This window comes from Salvelinus namaycush, chromosome 3 (assembly GCF_016432855.1).
Source record: "Salvelinus namaycush isolate Seneca chromosome 3, SaNama_1.0, whole genome shotgun sequence".
Taxonomy (NCBI): Eukaryota; Metazoa; Chordata; class Actinopteri; order Salmoniformes; family Salmonidae; genus Salvelinus; species Salvelinus namaycush.
Genome location: NC_052309.1, coordinates 63,323,134 through 63,341,674, shown reverse-complemented (window position 1 = coordinate 63,341,674; position 18,541 = coordinate 63,323,134). Strand labels below are relative to the sequence as shown.

The window sequence follows — 18,541 nt, the reverse complement described above, 5'->3', positions numbered from 1 at the left end:
GATTCTTTTTTAGGCCTATTTTAACAATGAAAAAATCTTAATGTAAATTATACTGTTCATCTTACACTGGTACACACAAGGACGTACTATGACATTTGAAATGCTTAATTGAATAAAACAAAAACTTTAGAATGTAGTGTTTACTTACGGCGCATTGACCTACTGCTGCTTCAGACGCAACGTGGTGTTGACAGTCATTGTTTACAGTTGTACACTGTAAATGTAGCCTACAGGACTTACAAAATAATGGTTTTATTTTCAAGCTCATTTTCACTCTGATGGGCTATGGGTTGCGTTTCACATGAAAAGGTATTTTACTATTATAGTGCATTAAGGCCTACGGTCAGCCCTGACAACGGTATGCTATTTTCCAAACGTCAAATAGCGATTGGCCTATGGGCACGCACACCAATGGCGAGTCCAAGGCCTGCTGGCACAAATCAATACAACAAAAATTATCACCAGAAAACCTTTTGGGGGAAACATAATTAGCTACATGATGGCAAAACATCAGATTTCTCTTTCACCGTTGCTGTTAGCCTAGGCTGCTGTTAGCCAAAAAGTACTGCTATAGAACCCTGGAAACCACTGTTTGGGACCTATTTATTACACCGATTATGTTGCAAAACGGAAGCAAATGTAACTAAGCGGGGAGGAACCTACCTGATTTTGTCCAATATCAACTTGTTTTGGCTAATGATTACACCCCAGCTGTTTGCATTTTGTATAATTGTGATTGGTCAATTTTTTATTTATTGCAAATATCCGGAAAATAAATATCGATAGTATTGAACAGTGAAAAAAAAGCTCCTGACCAAGTCACCCCCCACAAAATTGAAATCAGTGCAGCCTGCTCTTTCTCTTCACTAATAATGCGTGTGTTCAGTCTGCCTGTTGCATGTAGAACATCCTAGCCTATTCATTGATGATAAGCCCTGTTTTACTGAAGTTACGAGACATTGCAAGGCAAGAAATTCCGAAATACAGCATACCATTGCGAGATACCGCTTTTGATTGCCGATAGATAGACAGAACCCTGCACTACGCCCATCTATACTGTGCCCCTCCCCTCTCAGTCCCCTCGCTAGTTCACGGAATGTTTATGGGAGTGTTTGTGTTCTCGGAAGTACAACTAACTAGTCTCCTCCATTCCAAAAATACAAAACCTTACAAGTCGATTCTACTAAATGTCTTGGTAAATCACTGTATTTAACTGAGGTAGTTTGTTTTCAGGACAGAGTGGTCTGTGCACGGGCAAGCAGGCTGCGCGCAGGCAGCTCAAGATTTGATTGACAGTTCTGGTTGTCTAGAGATAGACATTAATCCTGCTTCAGAAAAAGCATTACTTCACAAACAAGTAAAATGCTGTAGTGCACCCTTACAAACAAACATGATGTATCCGATGCCCTGTCAAGGGTATGTATATATGTATGTATAAAAACTGTGGTAGATATATAACCTCATTGCCCGACTAGCGGTCACACATATGCACTGCTTGACTTGGACTGGAATAGGTGCCGGAGCTCCACAATACTTTTGAGCTAATATTCTATAAGATGTGTAGGAGCTCAAGCAGTAGAAAATGTGAGCTGCCGGTACTCCGCTCCGGTGAGCTCATGCCCAAGTCAAGCACTGTACATACGTAATAGGACCATTATTCTGCATTGCGAATTGATGTGGAATATTATTATTTTTATTAGAATTTTAATGGAAAACCAATAAAAAAAGACAGTTCAATTTGCCACATCGCTAGTCAGATCCTTGCTCTGTAGAGTGTAGCCTCTTCTGTCAAACTGGACTTTGGTTCCTTCAGAATATGTCGAGACACACAAACTCAAGCAGAGAAATTCACAGTGAAACTCTCATGATATGCACCGACTGGCACCCTATTCCCTAATGGGCCCTGGTCAAAAGCAGTGCACTGTATAGGGAGTAGGGTAACGTTTGGGACGCACATTAGCCTGCCTGCCTAAAGCAGAAGCTATGTGGAGGGAAGAGCTAACCCAGCCGCCTGCTAGTAGCACATTACTAATACAGCAGCAAGGTTCAATCTCAGTTCACCAAACCTCAATCAAATAATCCTTTCGCCATTCTCAGCACTACAGTATAAAACAAGTAGGCTACGGTACAACCCCTCCCTGCTCAAATGTATGTGTTCACAATTCCCTGGTGAACGGACAGGGGTGTGAATGACAGTTTGATTCAAGTAGGGTTACATAAATTGAATGTACATAGTAAAATTATTATGCAAATATGGCCCGAGTTACATAGAAGGACAAACAAGATTCATCCAATAGCCCAAAACTCTGTGTGACAAGAACAGCTTGGTGCGTAGTCTACCAGAGCTGCCAGTTACCTCTTGTGTAGGGTTTCTTAATGGGTGCTTTCCCAAGTGACTCTACATAGAAAAACATTTAATCAACTTAAGCCTTTGAGAGGCAGCAGGGAGGGACAGATATGAGGGAGTTAGGCTGTCTGGGGAAGTCCCGTCCTACACTCTCCAAACAATGTTACAGTTTGAATGGAATCAGGAAAGAGAACACTGTTTTCCCATTCAAGGGGGGAAATAATTGTATGTTGACCAAACGCATGTGCTCACAGACACATATGCACGCACGCACACACACACACAAACGAGTAGGCTGAAACAACTTGGGCTGTCGCTCAGCGTCACACTCATACTAACCCAGCAGAGTAAAGATCCAGTGAGGGTTTGGAATGTAAGGTGACCTCCCTTGGGCTGTTGTGTCAGAAAGTGAGATCAGACTATGGCAATGACTCAGCAATACCTCACTCTACACCAGGCACCAACTAGACTACAGAGAACATTCTGGAGGATGTGCGATGAAACCAGGGTCAAAAGTAATGCACTACGGCCTATAGGGACTTAGGGTTCCAGTTCAGACGTAGATCAGGGATAGGGAGGAGGAACAGAGCACAGTCACACACACCACTCATTCCAGACACCTCTAGCATGTTTATTCACAAGGTGATGTCAGAGACAAGGAGAGAGAAACAATGAAACATTCACAGCACACATTTACTCGTGACTTAGGCTACGTCCTTTGCATACAGTATAGCCTGTTTTTAACCTCTGGTCATTTCCATGTAAAAGCACCCATGAGCACCAGCATGTGAAGTTCATGTCAAATCTGGTTCCAAATGAAAACTAAGTCCATATTTTTGATTTAAAAAAAATAAATAAAAAACATTTTCCATCCTCAAAATTAGGAATAAGCAAAGTCTTTGATTTCTGGTAAAACAGGTGGAAAAGTCTTAATAAAAGAAATGTAAAATATATCAAAAACACAATAATGAATTAGTAAAGACCCCTGCCAACTAAAATCAACACTTACATTTCGTTTAAGAAACATTGGCATGTGCCTTGAAATTCCGTTACCAAAAACCCACATATTTTCTCATTTCTCTCACTCATTAGGGAGGATAATGAAAGTTCACAGAAGTAATAAGTAAAAAGGTAGAAACCATATCTATTTGGTTTCTTAATTATTAAGTGATTAAAACTTGAAATTAACCAAATTGATAACAGAATTTCCTTAAAATCAGTAAAGAAATTACTGCAATTGAATTGGCTACAATGGGAAATCATAGTAGTCAAACCAGTCTTCCCTTCCATTGGCATATTATTACATTCAACTCATAACCATTTTCATTGTTGGCTGGTGGTCAAAGCTCTCTCTGTCTCTCAAACACATAAAATAAAAGTGAACTAAACAATTAAAAATGTAAACTCAAGTGTCAAAGGAACAGAGACATTTCAAACGTCATATGGCTATGTACAGTGTTATAACAATGTGCAAGTAGTTCATGTACAAAAGGGAAAATAAATATATAGGTTGTATTTACAATGGCGTTTGTTCTTCACCGGTTGCCCTTTTCTTGTAGCAACAGGTGATAAATCTTGCTGCTGTGATGGCACACTGCGGTATTTCACCCAAAATATATGGGAGTTAATCAAAATTTGATTGGTTTTCAAAATCTTTATGGGTCTGTGTATTCCGAAGGAAATTTGTGCCTCTTCCCATAGTTTTGGGTCAGTCAGAGTGGTCAGGTATTCTGCCATTGTGTACTCTTTTTAGTGCCAAATAGCATAACAGTTTACTCTGTTTTTTGGTAAATTCTTTCCAATGTGTCAAGTAATTACCTTTTTGTTTTCTCATGATTTGGTTGGGTCTAATTGTGTTGCTGTGGCTGTAATGGAGCTCTGTGGGGTCTGTTTGTGAACAGAGCCCCAGGACCAGCTTGCTTAAGGGACTCTACTCTGGGTTAATCTCTCCGAAAGTGATGGCTTTGTTATGGAAGGCTTTGGAATCGCTTCCTTTTAGGTTGTTGAAGTTCCTGACTCTTTCCTGGATTTTGATAATTAGTTGGTATTGGCCTACTTCCGCTCTGCATGCATTATTTGGCGTTTTATGTTGTACACCAAGGATGTTTTTTGCCGGACTCTGCATGCAGTCTCAATTTGGTGTTTGTCCCATTTTGTGAATTCTTGGTTGGTGAGCAGACCCCAGACCTCACAACCACGAAGGGCAATGGGTTCTATAACTTAAAGTATTTTTTAGACAGGTCCTAATTGGGATGTCGTTCTTTCTGATGGCATAGAAGGCCATTCCGCCCATTCTCTCTCAGATCGTTCACAGCTTTGTGGAAATGATCTGTGGTGCTCTTGATGGAATGTGTATTTGTGGTCCTGGCAACTGGACCTTTTTTGGAAGTTGTCTTACTGTCAGGACCCAGGTGTGACAGAAGATCTAGGTGCTGCTGTAGGCCTTCCTTGGTGTCTCTCACACACGCCACACTTTCCATTTACTGTAATCCGCATCTGAGCACCGACCAACACCGGATGTCAATGGAAGTTGAAAAGTAGTTGAAATTGCTGCCTTGCTTTCAACGTCCACAGAAGACATTCTTGGAACGGTCTGGATAGGTTTAATTTCAAGGTCCGCAGATATGTATTTTTGTTGCGGTCCGGCCTTGATTTGGGCCATTCATAGAGAACCATGATTGGATGTGCCGACCAAATTTGAACCAACCATAGACGTTTATGTTTACAAGTGTGAAGAGCAGCGTACAGTAAAGATACATATACAGTTGAAGTCATAAGTTAACATACACCTTAGCCAAATACATTTAAACTCAGTTTTTCACAATTCCTGACATTTAATCCTAGTAAAATTTCTGTCTTAGGTCAGTTAGGATCACCACTTTATTTAAAAAATGTGAAATGTCAGAATAATAGTAGAGTGATTCATTTCAGCTTTTATTTCAACACATTCCCAGTGGGTCAGAAGTTTACATACACTCAATTAGTATTTGGTAGCATTGCCAAATAAGTTGGGTGAATTTTGGCCCATTCCTCCTGTCAGTGCTGGTGTAATTGAGTTTGGTTTGTGGGCCTCCTTGCTCGAACACGCTTTTTCAGTTCTGCCCACAAATGTTCTATAGGACTGAGGTCAGGGCTTTGTGATGGCCACTCCAATAGCTTGACTTTGTGGTCCTTAAGCCATTTTGCAACAACTTTGGAAGTATGCTTGAGGTCATTGCCCATTTGGAAGACCCATTTGCGACCAAGTTTTAACTTCCTGAGCGGTATGACGGCTGCGTGGTCCCATGGTGTTTATACTTGCGTACTATTGTTTGTACATATGAACGTGGTACCTTCAGGCGTTTGGGAGCAATTTCCAAGGATGAACCAGATTTTTCTGAGGTCTTAGTTGATTTCTTTAGATTTTTTCCCCATGATGTCAAACAGAGGCACTGAGTTTGAAGGTAGGCCTTGAAATACATCCACAGGTACACCTCAAATGATGTCAATTTGCCTATCAGAAGCTTCTAAAGCCATGACATCATTTTCTGGAATTTCAAGGAATTGTGAAAAAAGTTTAAATGTATTTGGCTAAGGTGTATGTAAACTTCCGACTTCAATTGTATCCTATATTATAAACTGGGTGGTTTAAGCCCTGAATGCTGATTGGCTGACAGCCGTGGTGTGTCAGACCGTATACCACAGGTATGACAAAACACTTATTTTTACTGCTCTAATTCCTTTGGTAAGCAGTTCATAATAGCAATAAGGCACCTCGGGGGTTTGTGATATATGGCCAATATACCATGGCTAAGGGCTGTACCCAGGCACTCTGCGTTGCATCGTGCGTAAGAACAGCCCTTAGCCGTGGTATATTGGCGATATAGCACACCCCTCGGGCCTTATTACTTCAATATATATCCCACCTTGTGTGACAAGCAGCAACTACCTGGCTGGGGAGCTGTGCGCACTGTGATTGAAGTGCTGAAGATAAAAATAAATGTTAAAGCTGCGTACAGGCATAAAAGCTACAGTAATTTATTTAAGTCTACTAAAAGTGAGTCTTTGTCTTTTGTGTTTTGTGGATAGGTTGTTTTTCAATGTTCGAGTTTGCCTCAGGAAAGACCAAATGGCTACTAATCAGATTCTGCCGAGTGCCCTCGTTGCCACAGTAACCTCCCACCCTTGAAGGGGCAGCTGATATTCTGGTTAAAAGACTCAGGTCACAAAACATACAATAAAAACACGCAATATAACACACCATGTCTTACTTGTAATCCATTTATTATAATATATATTTTAGTGTGTGTAATTATGGCGAAAAACATGGCTGGTATAAAATCTAAGTGGCTGTGTTCAGATAAAAAAAAAAATCATATTCAGAAAGTTCATATTCAGGCACTGGCAATAAATGTTTGTTGTAACAACAATGTAATTATTATTATTACTATTATTTTTATTTTTTAACGTCCTTTAAGTCAAGTTGCTTGTCCCGGTGACCTAAACTGATATGAACGGAATTAAATATTGGCAGCGTATCAAATGGCACCCTATTCATTATATAGTGTACATACTTCGACCAGTTCCCCGTAGAGATCTGGTCAAAAGTAGTGCACTATATAGGGCACCATTTGGGATGCAGCCATTGTTTTGGCCTCCATGGCCTGCTTCAGATAAAAATATCAAATATTTCAAAACAATGGACAGCATTGTCTATTGAAAAAGACAGGTCTAGTGGTTAATACTAACTGCAATCTGTTTATTTTTTCCACTTGAAGATTTCATAACAAGCGTCAGAAGAGAACTATGCAAGAACGGGGGGGGGGGGGGGGGGGGGGTTATAAGGCAAATAAACATGGAAGAAAGTGCAGATATGTGGCTGATGTAACGTGGTCAAAGGTACTGGCACATATCCAGGAAAAGCCAATAAAGGCTAGCTTAAAGATCTATCAAAGCTGGTCACACACACAATAACATTTTTGTATTAGTGTTATTTACTTATAAAATATGATGTTATGAAAGTACCCTACTACTATGACATTCATAAGCCTAAAAAGTTTTGAACAATATCAGGAAGTCTTGAAATAGCCATGTTGAAAAGCTGAGTAGTTTTTGGTACTGTAGTTTAGTGATTGAGCCATTAACTGCTGGGGCTACAAAGACAAAGAGCTGTCACAGCCGTGACCTTTGAGAGACCTCCTGCAGGGGACCAATCAGACTGTCAATCACAGACTGAAGAGAAGGTGGGAAAGAGGACAGCTCACATCTCATCTCCTTCATTTCGACTCAAAAGCACATGTTAGGCTGTCAAACATATGTCCTCCACTCTCCAGCCTCATCCAGTTATTCTGAGGGCATAAACTAACAAGAGGAAAGATGGAAACTGTCTCCTGTCATATGATGACCTCGCTCCAATAGGGCCTTGTTCGGACAGATAATTAACAGAAGCCTACAGGAGTTAAACGAGAGAGCGGTCTAGTCCCTAAATAATGATCCTGAAGAAAAACAACGCTGGATCAATCGAAAGCCTAAAAAACATTACGTTTTTAAAGTAAACACTGCAAAGGCCAGCCTTCAAAACTAGATCATGGGGTTGCGTCATCTCATTTATTTTTGTTGTGGTTATCACATCCCATTAACGCGCTGAAAAAAAGAACCATTGAATTTGACACATTTATTCCACCTACACAACCAGGCAAGCAAGAGTGGCTCTATAACACACACGTTGTTACGAAGAAATCAATATTCTCATGGACAACCCTGAGCCATATTGCTCGCCAGGCATGGCGGTGTGCGGAGCGTTGGAAACAGGACTCCTGTTACAGAGCCCTTTAAGACCAACCCTCCCAGTCTAACCAGTTGCAGGCATATAAGAAGCACCACCCACCCAGCGATACCCTGTCCAACCAAACGCAGGCTTTGTTTAGGACATGGCCCGCGATGATGCGTATTTCACACGATCACCTTATTCTGATGAGGCCGCTCCCACCAAGTCATGATGCTTATTCTACACCCGTCGCCCTATTCTGAACAATGCAAAGAGGTAATTAAAATGTGGCTATTCTTCGGTGGAAGCAGCCATCGCAGAGGCAGCACCAGTAAACCCTGAAATGGATCAACCTCCAGTACAGAGGAAAGAGGCTGTTTTTAGGCTGTGCTAAAAAGGTTTAAATTAGGAAAACAGGCTAGTAATTTTGTCATAACACAATATACTATATTTACCATTGATGATGGTTAAGCATAAAGGTCTAATGTTGGTCGAAAACATTACCAATCATAATCAAAATGCTATTTTTACAACAAAACAATATTCTACCTATTGACAGAAGCATCAAATGGTTCTCCCTCACCTGGTCCAGTACCAGGTAAATCCATCAGACTCTCCAGCTACTTGTATTGCAGCTGAAGGTCATAACCTTTATCGCTGCCATCCGTGGGAACCATCCACTAACTCACGTTAAACCCAGTCCTTGAATGCGATAAGGATTTCTCCGACATGCTGCAGTTAATGTGTCCGGATCAAAGTTCCCATAATGACTGTGTGTGTGTCCATGCATAGGCCTGTGTGTGATGTGTGTGTTTGTGTGTGTGTCAGAGCATGTGAGAGTAGTTCAGCTGTTGGAATCTCATGGAGTGGTGCGCAAGGCTTCATGTGCTTTCCTACAGCTCTGCTAAAAAACACTCCGCGCTAACGAAAAAATAAAAATAAAACTCTGCTCCATTCATTAAAATCACAATTTAACCAACACCCATCTATTTTTTTCCCTTCTGGATCTACCAATTGGTTTTTAAGTATTGAAACCAAACCATATGGATTTGAATGAAAAGTGTTTGAATAAACATGAAAAGGTGAATGTAAGAAGCGAACATCATTTAAAATAGGCTACATGTTGTATTAAAACAGCATATAAAACACTAAATAGGTCAGGACCCAGACAGGAAAGCTAAGGAATGAAAATGAATTATTTACGCTATATGATTTCAATTATTTCAAGGCTATAGCCTACAAAGACATACACTGTGAAGCATTTGCGAGAGTGACACAACAGGCTGGTAGGGACATAAAGCTCTCAGCATTTAAACATTGCGTTGTATTAAATCATTATAGTCTATAAATTGCACATATAGGCTGGGACTTACTTAGAATTAAATACAAATTAAAGGAAAAATTCTCAGTAACTTTGAATTCCTTTTTTGAAACACAAGTTTGGCCAGTCTGTGGCGTCAGGCTCATGTGATGGTGCCTGGAGAACTGGCCAGCAGTGGAGAACACCCTCTACACTTACAGAGGCACTGGGGATGCTAAACACCCTTTTGGCCACTTACCAGGTTGGGCAGAGATGCAGTTGATGTTTATCAAAACAGAAAGCTAATTGAACGTGGGAATATGCCAGGCCTATTGGGCCAAAATCTATTATGGCCTATTGTAAAGATAACGAAAATTAATGAAACGTTTAACCATCAGATTTTTTGTTTAGAAATACTTCGCTACAATGACACACTCCGTTATCTACCCACCACATTCCTTTCTTTTAGCATGTGCACATAGTAATACACCATCATACTTTTGGGATAAGTGCATTTTCAGATTCCACAATGACAATTGAGTTGTGGACACTCCCTCTTTTGGCCTTGGTCCTCATCTTTATAAGTCACCTTGATTTAGCCCCCGTGTTTTATTAGTTTCTTTATGAAAATATTTAGCAAACTCCATGACAGTAGATAAAGCAAGGGGCTAGAGCAGCACACAAGTAGACTACAAATGCAAGCTGGGGTGGGGCGCTACTGGAGCGAAATTGGAGCGGGCGAGAAGGCCGACGCGCTAGCCTATGGGAATCTCGCTCCAAGCTCCAGTCAAATTGGAAACGCTCAGCTCCTCGCTCCGCTCACATACTCTGGTGTGTGTGCGTGTCTACGCACGCCTGTGTGTGTGTAGGTAAAATACTTTCCATCCATATTTGCCAAATGGTAGAAACGGTTAATTGTTTTTTTTTGTTTTACATTGAACGACGATTAGCATAACTGCGATTTCCCCCCACCATTTTTTCTTACGCTGTTGCCTCAAACTTATTTTTAAATAAAATAAAATGTTATTGGTCACATACACATATTATTTTGGGTGTTGCAAAAGGCTTGTGTTCCTAGCCCCAACAGTGCAGTAGTATCTAACAATTCATCATCTGAGATGTTGATGTCGTGCCTGCCATCAGTTGAGACACAGCATACTCTTGAATACAGGGTGGGTCTAAACTACAAAATATGCTAAAATGAAATAAAATCTGAGTTTACGCGTTTTTAGATAATTGATGTTAAATGTTTAAAGAAAAAAGAAGCAAATTTAATGAAAACACTTTCTTCCACAATAAATAAAGCTCAACCATTGGGTGTCTTACAGTAGGGTGGGGTATGCAAAATGGGTCAACTTTGAGCACCTCTATCTCCTGAGTGTTTTGCCATTCGGGTCCAAAAATATACTTTCTGACCACTTCTACCTAGGGCTGGGCAGTATACTGTATTTTACGATATACCGTTATTGATGCAGACAGGTTTGGGTTTTTACTTTACCTTCTATAAATGGTATTTGAATGTTTGGTTTGTTAAATGCGATACGCCTTGTGTAACGTTCATTTTTATTGTTTACGTCGCTACTTCAGTAATCTCTCTCAGCTCGCTCTCAATGCTGCTTTCCACACAGGCCTAGCCCCGCCCTCTGTCACTCAAGGAGCACATTTGTTGTTCCTCAACGTCGAGACACTTGCGTTCAGTCTGCATGGTCAATGCAGCGCGTGCAACAGTGTTGATGACAACGATACGGTTTTCACTTCGGTCCTTAATATAAATCCCCTAGTGTTCTATAATTACACTATTAGTTTGTGTTTCTTACATCTGCAAACAGCTAGTTTGTCTTTCCTTAGCAAGTTGGGCCTAAATCTGGTTAGCTGCTAATGCTAATCGCTAACTAGCTGATAAATGTACTGAGTCAGAGCAAACGTAACTAACTATACAGCCTGATAATACCAGTGATGGTGTAGACCTAAATCAGCATGTTGTTTGTGCAACAGTATCAGCCAAATCAAAGAAGAATATGCAAAGCAAGAATATGTTAAGAGAAAACATTCAATGTAGGCAAAGATTATAGAATGTTTAAACACTTAGGTTCCTACCCGGTCACAATAACTACTCCCTGGTATTTTCATTAGTTGTCATGTCAATACACTGTATTCCAAGTGCCCACTACTATATTCTAACTACAGAATTAGAATTTCCACAATTCCAACAGTTCACCCAAGTGTTTTGCTCTAAGTCACAAGTCAAATCGCAATTGTAACATTGGGTTAAAAATAAGGCCTAAATTGTTTGCCCATATTGTGCAGCACTACGTGGCAGTGTGGAAACGATCTCAAATGAGTGCAGGAATTGCATAAAATTATTTTGGGCTTAATTGAACAGTATAAAACAATAATATCACTTAGAATGTATGTGTTGCTATCCTTGGGCCACACAATACCCAGAAAGCAAATTTCGAACTTGTATTATTCAAAAAATATTAAATACTGTCAAATACCATCCACATTTTTTTCATACCATGGTATGATCTTTTGGCCATATCTACCATGGGCAAATAACCTGGCCTACATACATTTTTGTTCAAATCAAAAGGGGTGTAGTCAAAAAGTGATTGAAATCATACGGAATGACCCAGAGAGGAAGAGAGGCATGTGCACCTCTGCACTTTTAATTGGGCCATTAGGCCATCAGGGAGCACAGGCCACAGCACACTGAACTTTAGACTATAGGTCGGGTTCAACCCGTGGGTATACTCACTCCTCTCCTCATACACGGTACAGCGCACCTGGTTGTGTAAACACTATGCCAGTGGTTTCTGCCTTTGAAGTCTCTTAATCGTTCAGGTTTCTCCATGAGAAGGAAAAAAAGCTGAAATACACCATAGTAAACAGGGGGAAACAGTTGGGTCTAGATTTCAGCCAGCTGTCTCAGGTACTCCCAGCTGGGGCAATTAGTTGACTGTAGGGTTTAAAAACACACAAAAACAAAAGCCAGTGTCTGAATAGGCTAACTGGCATAGACAGAAGTAAAACTCTGAGGAACCAGCAAACCTATGGTGTGTTTCTGTGCTCCCCAATTCACCCAATGATATGTGATGCATATGGTTCCACTTCCAGACTGGTTTGGTGGCTTCAGCACAGGAGTGAATGGGGGCCAGTGTGTCAGTCAAGCCACTCCCTACAGAGCCTACCAATGGTCAGGCTTCCTCTCAACCCTGTCCTGACCTCTAGGGTCTGGGAAACTTACTTGTCTGAAGTTAGGCCTGGAGGGGTGAAACACTTTGGCCTTTAACTTTTAACATCCTACTAAGCCATGACAAGTCCAGGCAGGAGTCTGGTAAATTAGCCCATTGCCCTTGTTCTTAGCCCATCTTTTTTCCCCCTCCCTTTTTAAATCAAAGTTTATTTGGGAATTTAAGTCATTTGCACCTCTGGTTTCTCTTCAGGCCATGTACATGGTTTGCCTTTTTCCTCCCTTGTTGAGTGGGGTTGATATATTTTTCCTGCTTCTCCCACCTGGCTGGCTGGTCCATGTTTCTCTTATGTGAGGTGGAGGGAGGGGAAAAAATAATAGGTAAAAGATTTTCAGGAATGGAGCATTCTGGGAGGAGAGTTTGAACAAAGGGATTGTTTCAGGTGTGTTCCGAGCAAGGTTAAGTTCAGAGGGAGGCACTGCCCCTTGGTTTGAGATGGGGGAAGAGATGGATTGAGGTGGAAGGAGGGAGATGTTGGCTTGAGGTCATGAAACTGGAGGGTGTGTGCATCTGAGTGTACTTGGCAGACTAGGCTTGAACTATCAAAACAACCAGCAAAGACGTTGTTTTAGTGAGCCAAATGTCACCCTTCAGCTCTTTCTCCAGTCAGTATTCCAGGAAAGAGACTAGTGTGTGTTTCCATATAAGCAACAGCTCAAGTATATGCCAAAGCAAGGTGTACAATACCTGCAACCCAAAAACACAAGCGAAAACAACTACTTCTACAGAAACCCAAAAGAGCAAATAATTTAGATGTATGAATAAAGCTGTGATTGCTCAGACTGATTTCAAGTGTGTCTGACTGGAACAGATTATTCATCACGAGCTGAAGTCTTCAGAGAAGCCAGACATTAACCGTCTGAGGGGTTCTGAACAATACCAAGTAATAACATCAGTAATACCAACAGGCTCTGCTTTCATCTCTCCAAGTCAATTGTCTGACAGGATAAAATCCCAAACCCAGTGCGCCTATGAAAACACACTGCAGATCTGTACATATAGATTTGCATAATCATCAGAAATAAGCCTACATTTTGGCCTAACCAGAGAAACAGATGTTGCTTAATGCACATTATGGTATGTAGCCTACAGCAGTAACCAGCCATACCTCTATTGGTTGTTTCCTGGTAACTCTGCTTCTATATTGATTGGTTAGATGCAAAATTAGGACAGAAGGATCTAGAATATAGGCTGAGGAAATTGCTATATGCTCTAAGTGGCTAGGTGCTAGGATAGCCTAAATCAAGGCCAAAAATGTATACACATACCTTTTTAATAACTTACAAGAGGACTATTTCTGTTCACAATATGGTATTACGTAACATTTCCTACTTAAAATGCAACCAGCAAACCACAATATTTTCATACTTTTGGTTGGCACTGGCAGTATCTAACATTTGCAACAATGAGCCAATTTTCTTGGAGTGGAAAGCCCTGGTAAACTGATTAAAGTGGGGAACCGTTATCATTGCTGGGAAGGACAAAAGCTAAGTGGCTTGAATCCATGCTGTTTTCCATTCACGTTATTGAGTACCCTCCCCTGAGTCAACCAACGGCTTCCAAATTCATAAACTAGATACTTGTTGTGTTAGCCTCCTCCTACGGTTGCTTCAATACCACACGTCTCGAAAAAGGCTGATAGGATTCCACCCAGATCTAAAGGGTCAATGGAGGGGGTTGGGGTCTTTGTCAATTGTGTGGCTTATCAAAACAAATAAGAGGAGTGAAAACAGGCAGTGAAAGGACTCACACTTTCAGCAGCATATTCCTACACCATATCAAACAGGCTAGGGAGGGGCCATGTAATCTGAGTGAACAGCTCTCCATTAAATTGGGTATAACATGGAGCCAGGCCTGAGCTAGCGGTGCCATCAGTCCAATGCAGCAGCAGGCGAGGTGCTCATCACCCTCTATTCATAAAACGTCTCTTTGACTCCAACACATGGGCTGCAATGGGGACAGGGTCGTGGGGGAGGTCACCCTGTCTGGCCAATATGTGCAATCAGTAGGCTTTTTTCTCTCTACGCTCCACACTCAGGGCTAGTCCTGTTTATGTGTATTTAACCTCCTGAAACCATTTCCCAAAAAGCACATGTCAGCCAGACCCTGATCTCTCTTGAAATTCAGTCAGTGGATTTGCAAACTGCAAAGGCCCCAGTACAGCAGCAGAGCACAACAGTCAAGGCCTCACTAGCTCAGCTACACCAAGAATGTACTGTACCCACCCATAATGACAGCAAACAATCAGGAAGATAAACTCCCCCCTCCCCACAAGATGAACATTAGTGAGATTATTCGATCTTGGAGGAAGTTCACACATCAGAAAATGACAGCATTGTAGTGCTGAGATCACATATGATGCAAGGATATGCAACTTAACACATTATATAACAGAAAACTACAGATGTGTAACACACTAACCAGGGGTTGAGCAGGTTAGTGTGCAATTAAAGGGATTCACATGAACACAGCTCCTGGTTGATAATGGGATGGGACAAAATTACAATACCTGCACTGACGTTAGACCGTATACAAGCACATAGGAGACGGTTGAGATCATGGCATGGCAAAACCTTGATGTTTTGATATTGAATACAATGATTATATTGTTCCTTGTTTTTTTTCTAGCGGCCTTGTGTATATCGCTAAGTCACAATTTAGGCAAAATTGAAATGTTACAATTATTTAGCAAACTAGCTTGGTTTCTGCTAAAGGAAATTATTTTTATGAAACAATTTGTGGAAAACGTGGCGCCTGCAACTGCCAGTGGCTGCCCCATTATGTAAACCTCGCCATAAATTACTCAATTGGAAATGTATCCAAAATTATAATGTAATCTATGCGACAATGCATTTTCTAGGTTAACGTTTAAGGATTGCGAAAATGGTTCCTCTCTCGCACGATTGCGATCATTCGATAGAATTGCTTGGGTGTGTATATTATGCACGATTAAGTTTAGAATGCGGTGGCGCAGAGATGCATTATATCGTGGGCAATACAGTAAGCTTGCAAACTACGTTTTTAAACGGCCTAAATATATTTATATAAGTATGTTAGTAGACTGACTAGGGGTAATTTGGATACACAATCAAGCGCTTCGGTGAACAAGGCTTGACATTGACACAATTGTAGCTGGTAACGTTACAGTTAAATACTAATATCAATGTTTTACGATTATGTCTGGCCAACTGTATTTTCCCTCGCACTCTCCCAGAATTTAAGAATGTCATGGCTCATGTTCACTGGCTAGCTGTAGATTACTATAATGGTGTACCCTTGGCAGCAGAACGTTCAGCTACAGCGAATGCAGTAAGAGTAACAAACCTAACGTTACCTACACTGTCTATAGCTAGAACTTGGATTTCAAAGGAAGGTAGACCCAGCTATGCAACATAAAAATCACACAAAAAAATGGTTGAGCATTATTATAAATGCGAGATGGCCGGTGTGCAGGTTACCAAACAAGTTAAATGCTAAATGATGTTGCAACATTTCAAAGTTATTTTTTACTACGGAGTTAAAAGTAACAAAGAAAAATGAGGAACCTACCACGTGATGAGGAGCCGATCCGGTAAATTTTTTAGAAACAAATCCCGCACGTTGATAGTAATTTCATCAAGGAAACAAAATATGTTGAAAAACAAATAATTCGAGAATGCCTCTTCACAAAATCCGTCTCGTGCGATCCAAATTGGGTAACCCCGTGTTACTCCCGAAATCACGAAATGGGCGAAACAACGAGTACTTGAGGAACCGAGTCAGCTTGCTCTCTTCTTTCTCTCTCGCTGCAATTATTAATGCTCAATCTAGTTTATTTCAAAGGCGGTTGAATTCGAATTGGTCTTGTCATATTTCCCAACGCCATTTATCGACGATTTGTTATGTATTTTCCCCGGCAATCCGTTTTTATTGTTGCCGTTTTAGGGAGAGCGTCACACAGAAAATGGCGGCTCGCTCCTCTCCCTCGGATTTCAAGTCTGACAAACAGAACCCGAGAGCAAAACCGCGGCGGGAGACATTCCTCATACTCGCCACTAGTGGAACTTCAGCCTGTCTCCGCTAGAGGGAGCCAAAGTCAAGCGTTCCATTTTCTACATGACTGAAACTGGGTTGCTGTGTCTTCCATCATGGCTCAATTAAATCGTGACTTGCAGTTATTACATGTCACGCAAGAGCCGGAATGGATCCAGTTTCATTATAACCCTAAATCAAAACGTGGTTCTAAAGGATTGGAGAAAGTGAATGGTTATGGGTTCATAACCAGGACACACGGTTAGTTATAAATATCTATGATACTACCCTGCAATGTTATGATAGCATTCCCCAATGGGAAACACTCTTTTCACACCAATTCGATACCGAAGTGACTTTTTCATAGCAGGTTAGGATAATTAATGTAGCAGGTCAGGAGACTGAGGTTAAGGTTAGGAAAAGAGTTAGGAGGTTAGGACACAATTTTCTCTACGAAAATCACCTTGTATCTAAGTGTCGTGAAAAGAGTGTGTCCCATTCACCCCATAGAGGAAATATAAGGGTGTTGCATAGAATTCTAATGTAAGGCCAGGGGGAACCAAAGAACACAACACTATTTCCATTTCTTCAATGCAACAGAGGGCACAGATGGGCAACACAGCTGATTCTGTTGCAAAAGTTTTGTCTGTTGCAAAAGAAATTGTTAACTCCAAATGAAAAAAAAATCAGTTAGGTCCGTATCGTTCTGTTTGGTTCTAAAACAGTAAACGGCTTCTGTTGCAAGACACAATGAATACACCCCTGAACTGTGTCCCTGCCTTCTCAACAAAGCCCAATATGAAGAAGACAAAAAACACTTCCCCTGGCCCTGTACCATTTTTGTGTGCAGATCTAAAGGTAACAGATAGGCAATGCGTGTAACTGTAACCAATAGAGAGCAATAGTAATGGCGTCTTTTTGTAGGCACTAACTCTGCCATGGTTCGTTGGACAAAGCCTATGAGTTTTGTAGGGTTTTAGGATAAATGCAGAAATGGGGTATGTGGTAAACACAGGCTTAGGAGATCGTGTACGTTTTGTTCTATGAAAATCTTTATCAGCTAACGTCACTTTTTGTGAATTTTGAAGCATTTATGTAATTTAAAAAAAAAACACATAAAAGGCTTCCTAATTCATAAAGGTCATGTTAACTGACTGGTATTATATCATAGAACAAAACTTATAAGATCTCCTAAGCCTGTGTTAACCTCAGACCTTATTTTCTGCGTTTGTCCCAAAACTTTATTCTTTCCAAATAGGAATGGCTGAATGAACCAGAGGTTACTCATTTACGGTTTTTAGGACTTCAAGCTGGCGAGCTCTATATAGGCAAAGGATGGTCCTGTAACCTCTAGGGTAATCTAATTGCAATCCTTCACTATATTACTTAGAAATCCAGTTCCTTTCATTAGGCAAACATAAAAATGCTTACAGTTTCAGATGACAATAAACACTATTCCGCCATCTAGTGGTATTTAGTAGAGTTAACGCCCCCTATATTGGATAAACCACTCCTCCACCTGTGTCAGCATATGACTCCCGCAACTTATTTCTGTAACAGTCTTTAGGTTGCTATGCCAGACAGTGACACAATATTGGAGTGATACATCATTTCAGATTATAGTTAAATGTCAACCATAGTCATTTATGGAACAATGCACTTTGGCAATCTGTCCAAAGTTATTAAAACCAAGCACTGTGCATGTAATAACTCTATGCATGATGATGACACATGATCAATACTGTATCATGTAACACATGTGTTGTGTATACATACCTTGCAATAGCAAAGCTCACCTCCAACCAAATCCATCCTTAGGTTAAAAATATCCACTGTGTCTTCCAGGTACAGTGCATTCAGATCCCTTCACTTTTTCCACATTT

At 40.8% G+C, this 18,541-nt stretch overlaps 1 protein-coding gene across 2 annotated transcripts in view; it reads right to left on the bottom strand.

Annotated features, from left to right (window-relative positions):
- LOC120034655 (KAT8 regulatory NSL complex subunit 1-like) overlaps nt 1–18,541 on the bottom strand; it is a 73,635-nt gene extending 55,094 nt beyond the window's left edge. Inside the window, exon 1 of one of the 2 annotated variants that reach the window (XM_038981254.1) lies at nt 18,435–18,541. The gene's annotated coding sequence lies outside the window, so the exon portion shown is untranslated. Of the gene's footprint in view, nt 1–16,196; nt 16,612–18,434 lie in introns of those variants that run through there. The other variant, XM_038981246.1, reaches the window with a different exon arrangement.